Genomic DNA, 9685 nt, shown 5'->3' on the forward strand with positions numbered 1-9685 from the left:
GGAAGGAAGGAAGGAAGGAAGGAAGGAATTCGGAAGGAAGGAAGGAAGGAAAAGATTTGTATGAAAATTGTGCACTAGAAAATGTTGAGGTGTAGAAATAACGGTGTGAACATCTGCCTTTTATGATTAGTAGATAGGCATGATAAAAAGGGCCAATATGCAAAAATGTCCAATGCAAGGACATGTAAATAATTATGGAAGACTGCAATGAAAAAAGCAAAAGGAAAGATGTGAGCAGCGCCATGGAAAAGCACAAAAGTAAAAAATTAGTTACAACTCCCAGATGGACAGGAAATAGTAATATTTTACAAAGATGATATAATACTTTCAGAGCACTTTAGGTCATGCATTCAGCCCTCCTTCAAAATATGGAACTTAATTATCCCTAAACAATAATGATGCTCTGGTAGGTTCGATTTGTTTGGAAAGGGCAGGAGGGTTCTGTTAAGGAGTCAGATAAGCTGTTGTTTCGAAGACCGTTGCAACATGTAGTTGATAAATCTAAAAATACTATAGCAAATGAGAGAAAAACTTGTTGCTTTAGATATACAAAGAGATATTTGTGAAAACTAGTTTTTTCTCCCACTAGCAACAGTCTACTCCTTGTTGAGAAACGGAATGGTGCTGTCTGAGTGAACTGGTGTTAAAGTGCAACTTCCTCATAAACACAGAACGTGATCTCCAGCATGGTAGGGATCGGCCCCTAAAGTACTTCTTGGTTATATCTCCAGAGAAGGGTGTGCTAATTTAAGGATTTATATGACATTTCTAATTCACTTAAGTCATAAATTTATTTCTGTGATAAAACCTACTTTCAGAAAACATATTTCTGTAGAATATAAATGTCCAGTTACTTGTCTAGTGAAAAATCCCTCATAATCAAAAAAGATGAAGGGTCTATTTAAATGTATTTGATGATACAGAATTGTTCATAGATATCAATCAATTACTTCTAATATAAATCTGCCTGTTCTATTCAAGGATTGCCACTCTTATAGCACAGTCATGTATTTATATGATACTTGAGAAATACTTTATGTAGATATAATTACATGATGATCTCTGAGAGAAGGGAAGCAGAACTTCATGAATATTTTGCTAATCCCTGTTAGAAAGTAAAATATACTTAATTAATGACTTTCTCAATGTTGTTACCAAGCAATTGTAAGTCATGTAATCTTTAGAGGGTATTTCAAATTTTTACCTTTGTTCTCAGCTGAGCATTGAAGAATAATTCTTGGAGAAGAATTCTGGAAATTAAAACATAGATTTGCAGATAGCAAGCCTCCAGTTTTCTTGATCAAGATAATGCATTCTGCAAAAGAAAAGAAATTTATTTTACTTATAAAGAAGAGATTATTTATCCCCTTACAAAGCATAGTGAGAAATTTGGACTAGTATGAAAAAGCCAGGTGAAAAAAATGAAAAGTTATTAATATTGGTAATAGCAAAATAAAAAAAAAAGTCTTACAAAATATTATCTTTGGTAAATTTTATATTGTTATTATGTTGTTCTTAACATCATATTCTAGTAAGTATTGTAAAAATAAAAATATCCACCCGTATATAGTAAAAATGGTTTCAAAATAAGAGTTATAGCTATTCACTGTTAACTAAAAAGACATTTGTATAACCTTTCAGAAATTTTCCCGGATTCAGTCAGTATTTACATCAGCAGAAAATGCTATCCTCTTGAAATGGGACGTGTAGGTTCCATTAATCCACTGGATTGAGTAGGATTTAGAAGACAAGATTGGAATTCAAAATTATCTCAATTGCCTGTGGAGATGGCATGATAACAAGAGTAACATTTGTACCGACAGATTCAAGTCCCTGGCTACTAAAAGAAAACAAAAGTTAAAAGGGTGGGAAAAGGAACCAATGTGCCACAGATTGCTATAGATGACTAATTCTTCTCCATGCATTCTCAGAAATCAGCTTGAAGTATTCAGCTGAATTTGAAATAAGGACAACTGAAAATAGGGAGTTGGTAGTACCATTGACTGGGAAGCACTTCTGTTAGGCAGTGTAGAATTTTTTAATATTTCTAAGCAGATAACACAATATCTGATACTGTCACCCAAGCATTCCTGAACTTGTGACAGCACAAGGGTTGAACTAAAACATTATTTCCACACCTACTGATCTTTATGTTCCCATGGCCAGTTTTCTGTGTTAATATTAGGTGGTTAGGGGATAAAACAAAAAATTAAACCATCCATAACCACACCTTCTTTTTTGTCCCAATAAAAGAAAAAAAAAATACTCAGGAAAGATGAACTCCAAAAGACAATTTAATGATATTTTAAGAAAAGGAGAAGATACTGATGAAGAGATCAAAGTGGAAATCTTAGAAGTGGTTAGTTCTTCAGTGTTGTTTGATTAGCTTTGAAAGGTATTTAAAAAAACCCAAAACACCTCCCAACAAAGTGAAAAGTTTCCAACTTAAGAGGGAAAAGACTGAACTGAACTAATCTCACACAAGTGTTCCATAAACTATGAAATACTTTTAGTTTTATTCCTAAAGTTATGTCCTGCATGGGATAATATTTACCTATGTCGTTATTAGTTTATTATGATTAATATATTTTTTGTTTTCTCCCTTTAAGAAAAAACAAAAAAAATCACTTTTTACCAAAGAGATTGATTCATGTGTTTTAAGTGGAGCAAATTATTTAGCTGAGCATCAGACTATTTAGTTTTATTGTTCTAAATGTCTACATAGAAATTTAAGATAATTTCTTCAATTTGAATCTAGAAATTACTGATGACAGATGCTGGAAGAAGGCTTACAGAAATTAATATAATATCTGGTATTTAAATACTAGCTCAAATTTGTGCAGAACTGTAAGCAAAACATGAGTACTTCACAAGAGGCATTAAGTTCCTCTTGTGCTGGTAAACTTGCTGTGTCATCTTATTGCCAAGCAATAGAAATGTAATGTGCTGATCTAGAGAGACATAATTTTCCCACTCTTGGAAACTTTTTGTGATTTCCCAAATGCTTTTATGCAGTGTTGGCCAGAAAGCTTGGCTAAATGTATCTCTTGTGGATTTTCTTATTGACCAGTATGATTGTAATGAGGGAACATTCAAAATTTTCAAGGACAAAAAAAGAGACTTAACTCCAAAGAAATTAATCCCAATTTTCCTCCAGTTTTACACTGGGTTTGCAATACTCATGCTTGATGTGGGATAACCTACTTTTTTTCTAATTAATAATTCAATATTTATACAAAATAGACAAGATCAAGCAGTAGAAATTGAGTCAGATATTATAAAATAGCCAAGTGTCTGCTTAACAAAGAAAGAGATTTAAGACAGATAGAAAAGAGGAAAAGTACATCTGAATACCCTAACCAGGCTGATAATGGTACTTTGGAGCAAACAGATGCGCAGTCAGCCCAGCCTTCTTTCCTTCCAGTCAGCCCAACCAATCTTCCTGTGCTTTTTAACTGATGTTTCATTCACACTGGTATATTCCCACAAAAGTTCTTAATAGTCACTAACAGGAGATTTTATGGTTTTCACAGAATTTATATATAGTTCTCTACCGGCACTTTCTATCATTCCCTACCCAATTCAATATCTGCCTACTTTACAATGCCCTAGAAGAACTAATTTTGTGCTTGTTTCAGAGTTACCTTTCTTTTCCACAGCTGATGTCACTTCAATTAAAATTAACTTACTGAGTTTTTTAGCACCATCAGTGATTTTCCAACAAGTTAGTATGACCATATGGAGACACTTCTTTCTCCACAAATGGCCAAATGATGCAGCTTTTCTGTCATTGTTGCTTCAAAAAGCAAATTATCAGTGCAGATATTACCAATGAGGAACAACAAATACCAGATGCTCCACAAATCCCTCTTCCCATATATATGCATAAAGACTGAATCCAGGTCCAGAAGTGGAACTACTGCAGCATTAGTCAACACAACTTGGCAGGCACTCTGTTCTTACCTTCTTTCAAGTATAAAGGCTCTGCAAAGTTTGACTGTATCATGATAATCATTCTGTGTCCATACCATGATTCAACGTGTGTCCACTATGGCAATTCTAGTCACATAAAAAATTAGCCAGATCAGCAAACAGAACTGAATTTGATTATAGGAACAAAATATCCTTCCCACTTTTCCAGATGTGAAAGTATGTATCTTTGAAAAAAACCAGATATTTCTAAAACTTTTATAATTTTACTGAAATTAATGCAAAACTGATTGTTATATTCCAGCTGAACTGTTGTCAAGCCCTGGGAACAGGCTGCCCAGAGAAGTGGTTGAGTCACCATCCCTGGAGGTATTTGAAAGATGTGTAGATGTGGTTCTTACATAGTTTAGTGGTGGACATGACAGTATTAGCTTAATGGTTGGGCTTGATGATCTTAAAGGTTTTTGCCAACCCAAACTATTCTATAATGCTATAATTCTATCAGACTGGCATCTGAAGCCACTTACTACTACTAACATCCATTGCAGATTTGTCTTGGAAAGAGTCAACTGGGGTGGTAAGAAGCAGTCCCAGCAAAAGGGCTAGTGCTGTAGTGTTTCCTGGACACATAGTTCAAGTCTTTTCATTAATAAAATGATTTAATTAATTAGTATAATAAACCTGTTTCTAAAAGAGCAATTACAACCCAAGTTAAACCACAATATAAGAGTCATAAGTGTTGACATCAATAGGGCATCCTTCTTCTGTAGGCCATCAATATTCTCATACAACAGTTACAGATATGTAAAATTGACAATTACTATATATTCACATGAGTGTTCAATTTTCATATGGAGATTTAGAATATAGGTTTTGACACCCTGAGAGCTTACTCCTTTTAATCATAATCACAGGTGTAATTTATTTGAGTAGTACCTCTCTATTGACACTGAGGGAATTGCTCAGTTAATTTGTAAACTGGAAAATTTAAAACAATGTGGCAGAGTTGATCATGTTCTTGGATTCTAAAGAAAAAAGGGTGTTGAGAAGTAGTATTTAACTTAAAAAGATGTAAAGAAAATTCACTGCTATTTGATGCTTTTTAGAACTGTTTCCATGTAGGAGCCGAAACAATATTTTTCATGGGAAGCAAGACAAAGAAATTATAAAGCTCTCATTTTCATACTGAAAAGTGAAAGATATTTGTGATCATGAATGATATTTATTACAGAAGGTGAGATTTTGCATTCCAGATTGGGGTACTACACTAAGTACCCCATGCTAAGTTCCATGCTAAGTATCTTTAAATTTCAGGACAGCAGGGTGCTTTATTGTGTATTAGTTGCAGGGCCTAAATTCATGGATGCTGGCATAAAATTAAAAAAAAAAATCCTGTTTGACTTGGCAATGAATAGATATGCTGTTTAAAATATTTATTAGTAAATTTGTGTGAATGTTTAATAGAACCAGACAAGTATGAAAATCTGAACATGTAAATATGATTAAATTACATAAAAATTAGATTCTGCATCTTTGAATCAAAAGAAGAATGTGTATAATTTACACCTATTCATCAGAATGTTTTGATTCTTAGTTCAGGTATTTTGTTTCTTAAATTCTTTTGAGTGAGTGCATGCCTACAACCAAAACAGAGCAGTTATTGTAATAAATTTATTATATGATATAGAAAAAACTGAGGTGAAATTCATTAGGTATCTATTTTGTCATGAAAACTGTCCCTAAAATGCCTAAGGACAGGTACTTTAGAATCATAAACATTAAACAAATAAAAAGCAAATAGCTTTTCTAATCCCACCTCCCATCATTAAATATCTGGGAAAAATAAGAGAACAAGAAACTTTCAATAATAGGTAAATCAAAACCTGAAAACCAATTAGTACAACTGTATATGAAAGAGAGAAAAAGGTATGTCTTAGGCATCAAATTTTATCATCAAGCTGAAAAACAAAAATCTGGATACATTATTATTACCATTGATATTCTATTAACATTAACATTGACTTTAAAGAGTTGTACAAAATGGATTTTTAAAATGCTTAAATAATGAGAAACAATACATCAAGTTTTAATATATAAGTATTTTCAGTTCTTTATTTAGAAAAAATCTTCAAAATAAGTTTAAGTGTACTTACTGTAATTTCCAGTAATATTTTTCTAAAACATATTTAAATGAGAATTAAGATAAGGTAATAAAACTACCCTACATGGTTTACAAAAACAATTTCTGAAGAAAAATAATCCATCAACTCTTGATGATGCAATACAAAATTGATCCATCAAAATAAAGGTGTTATTCTTCCTTTTTTAAAAGTTCTTCTAAAATATATTGATTGAATTATTATTCTTCCTTTCTTCAAATTATGTCAGAAGGGAGACTTCATGGAAAATGAATTATTTGGGAGAAAAAACCCCAAGAAATTAGCTTCTGTCTTTGAGATTTCCTGTAAGAAGTGTGCTGTCCTTACTACAAGGAACACTGTTTTAGAAAATGAAGTTGAGAGTGTGGTCCTGATTTTTATGAAATTTTGTTTTTTTCAAAATCAATCTTCTTGATAGCACTCAATTTATCATTTCCTTTTTAAATGGTTATTTAGAACTCCTTATTAGACATATTAGACATTATTAGAGCTTTTTAAATCTTATTAAAATAGATCAATACATAAAATCATATGCATGTTTTCTCCAAATTAACATTGAAGGTACTGTTGTCAAAACATTTCTATTAGTGATATTATACATCAGAGCAGTAGACTAATCAAGGTACTGAACTTCTAAAAATAAAAGAACAATATTGTGCATAATGGCAGGATGCACTCTGGGACAGCTCCCTGTTGTCTCATTCACAGGTATGTTTCTTCATGTGCAATAACACATTACAAATTTTAACTTAATATGATTTCACATATAAAGGAAGAAAGGAGACCAAAATTTTGAGGTGAATCTAATTCCTAGCTGCTGTTCCAAGAGAGATACACAAACCTGAAAAACACCTGCAAGACAGTTACAATACCTGACGACATAGCAAGTGACTCAGGCATCCAACTGCCAGCAGCTGAATCAAACCCTAGAAGTAGAGCAGAGGTCCCAAAAGTCCTCTCTTGTACCTGCCAGCCTCTTTGGACTTTCAGATATCATAGAGGTTTTCGAGTGGAACTAGAGATGGAAATGGAAATGCACATCTTAAGGAATTGAAACAAGCTTCTGAAGTTAAAGCTTCTGAATCTCAAGTTGCATATCACCATTAATGACTGAAATCCTTCAAATAGCTTTCTTATATCCACTAAAAAAAATTCTAATCTAAAAATTAATACTGATCTAAAAAGCCTAATCGAAACCAACAGTGAATGCCATCAGCAGAGCTACATTGCAGGAAAAATTATCTGTAGTTAGCAGAATCTGAACTTACCAACATGATAAGTTTGGTTTCAGGGGGTGGAAAACCTGCTTTCATCAAGCTGGTATATTTATAGAGCAATCATCTGACAAGATGTCAAAATATGAGAGGAATTCCTGGAAATGAACACAATTGCAGTGTAAAATAAGTTTAAATGAACTTCAAACTGTATAAAGAGCAAACTCTAGACATTTCCCTTTTTTACTGTAAATAAAAAATATTGAAAATAATATTGTCCATACTAATATTTGCCATGTTGTGTAACTGAATGTTACACTTAAAATAAGTAAATATTGAAGTGGAAATGCTGAGTAAAATTTCAGGTATACAAAAAACATAAAAAGCAGTCTCTTACTAATACATGTACATGACATAAAAGATATATTTGCACTTCAGTGCCCACCTGAATAAAGTCATAGATTCTTACATATGGTGGATTATCAAGATACGCTGCAAGAAGTACAAATGCATCTGACTTGCAAGACCTTGAGAAACTGAATTCTATTTTAGATTATCCACTTATGATCTTTGTGATTATACACTAGTTCATGCACTGCTTTTCACAAATGTAGTACAAAAAATTATTTTCTATACAGGCAAAACATTGTTGAATATTTCAGCCTTGGCAGCAAATATTCAAGTAAGAACAATGGAAGATAATCCATTTAAGAAACACAAGATAGAGATCTTCTCTACTCTTCAAGGGCCTCAATTTTCTATTTTATATTACAAGGGTTTTTTTGTTGTTATATTCAGAAAATTAGTATGTGATTATGTATTTTTTTAATAAGAGAATGTTTAAGCTTCCTTATTATAATGTAAAATTCAGAATTACATATCTTAGAAAATGTAAAGAGTAATTATACTCATATATATATATATAGTATATATTCATTGTATAATTGGCAGATATCTTGAAATGATAATCTAAATATTTGACTTTAATAAACAAGCTGTGGTGAACATTCTAACACTGAACTGAGACATGCTTAAAATGCAACACAATTATTTCATGCTTAACATACACTGGTCACTGTTATAATAGGAATGCGTGCCATCAGTCAGGGTTTAAACCAATTTCTGCTTTAAAATAACTAGGTTAGCATTTCAGTTTAAAATCCCAAGTAATAATCACCCAATAATATGGAAATTATATATATTACACAACTTTTACAATATTATCCCTTCAATTATGCTGTGAAACTGCAATGAGTCCTCATCATAAGGTGTTTCCACTTCAAATCCTTAAATCACATCCTCAACACAACCAAAAGATCCATTTCTTTATCTTCTTTTAGTAATTGCAAGAATTTAAAAAAACCCAAACTTGTTCAGAAGGTAAAAAAATTGTCATGAAACTTGCACTTTTTTTGTTGTTTTAAGTCAGTTACGAAAATTTCATCACTCTGGAATATGTATTATCTTATCTTCATCGCTATCCATCCCTTCCAAGTGCACATTTCTGCACCTTGATAACAGTAAACCTCTCTAAGAGATTCAGTTCTGACCATGTTTTCATAAACTTTTCTCTGTTATAATACAAAGCTATTTGATTAATTTTACTTAAGCCTGTTATATATATATTATGAAGTTAATTTCAAGGGAATGCTGTGCATTAGCTCTGATGAGTTATTAGTCTGTGGAGCAGGGACCTGCAGATGATGAAACTGCCAGTGGATTTTGATTACACTAAAAAAAAAGATCTAGACAGAAATACATTATGAACATCTCTGTGGCTACAGGAGAAAAAAACCTTCACAAACAAACAAACAAACAAACACAAAAACCCCAAACACACAAACAAACAAACCCACCAAAAATCCCAATCTCCCAAAAAATGACAAAAACAAACAAACAAAATCAACAAAATTCTTGAGATCTGAGTGAAGAAATTGAATTTTGTGTGCTTCCTCTTTATCAGCCACAAGTAAAGGTAGGAGACCATTTCCTTCAGTCTATGTAATACACTCTACAACAAATCCAATGGCTTGCTTAATATAAGTAGATTTGTTTTCCATGTATTCTGGGAGGACTACTTCATGCCTATTTTTAGGAGACATAAGAAAGTAATAGTTGAACAGTTCTGGCTCTGATCAGGCAATATTCTTGTTTTGCCTAAGACTCCTATTTTCTTCCTGCCCTATAAATCTAAGGCATTGCCACAATCTAATTAGTGTAATAATAGAAAGTTTTTGGACCAGATATCTATCTAGCTTTCTTTGAAAGAACCTTTTAGGCTAATGACTGCTGACACTGAAATTGCTAAGTTTATTACCAGGCTAAGTCTTTTAATAAAAGGCATGTTGATGAATCAATCTCATCTTTTGAGGAGTGCAGCAG

General features: G+C 32.4%; 1 long non-coding RNA gene across 1 annotated transcript in view; it reads right to left on the reverse strand.

Annotated features, from left to right (window-relative positions):
• LOC108446299 overlaps positions 1 to 7455 on the reverse strand; it is a 16247-nt gene extending 8792 nt beyond the window's left edge. The window contains exons 1-2 of the long non-coding RNA XR_001861446.1: positions 7358 to 7455; positions 1205 to 1315 (exon numbers count right to left, since the gene is read on the reverse strand). This is a non-coding gene — a long non-coding RNA (uncharacterized LOC108446299). The remainder of the gene's footprint in view (positions 1 to 1204; positions 1316 to 7357) is intronic.
• Between the last annotated feature and the right edge of the window lie 2230 nt (positions 7456 to 9685).

This window comes from Corvus brachyrhynchos, unplaced genomic scaffold (genome assembly GCF_000691975.1).
Source record: "Corvus brachyrhynchos isolate BGI_N302 unplaced genomic scaffold, ASM69197v1 scaffold12, whole genome shotgun sequence".
Lineage (NCBI taxonomy): Eukaryota > Metazoa > Chordata > Aves > Passeriformes > Corvidae > Corvus > Corvus brachyrhynchos.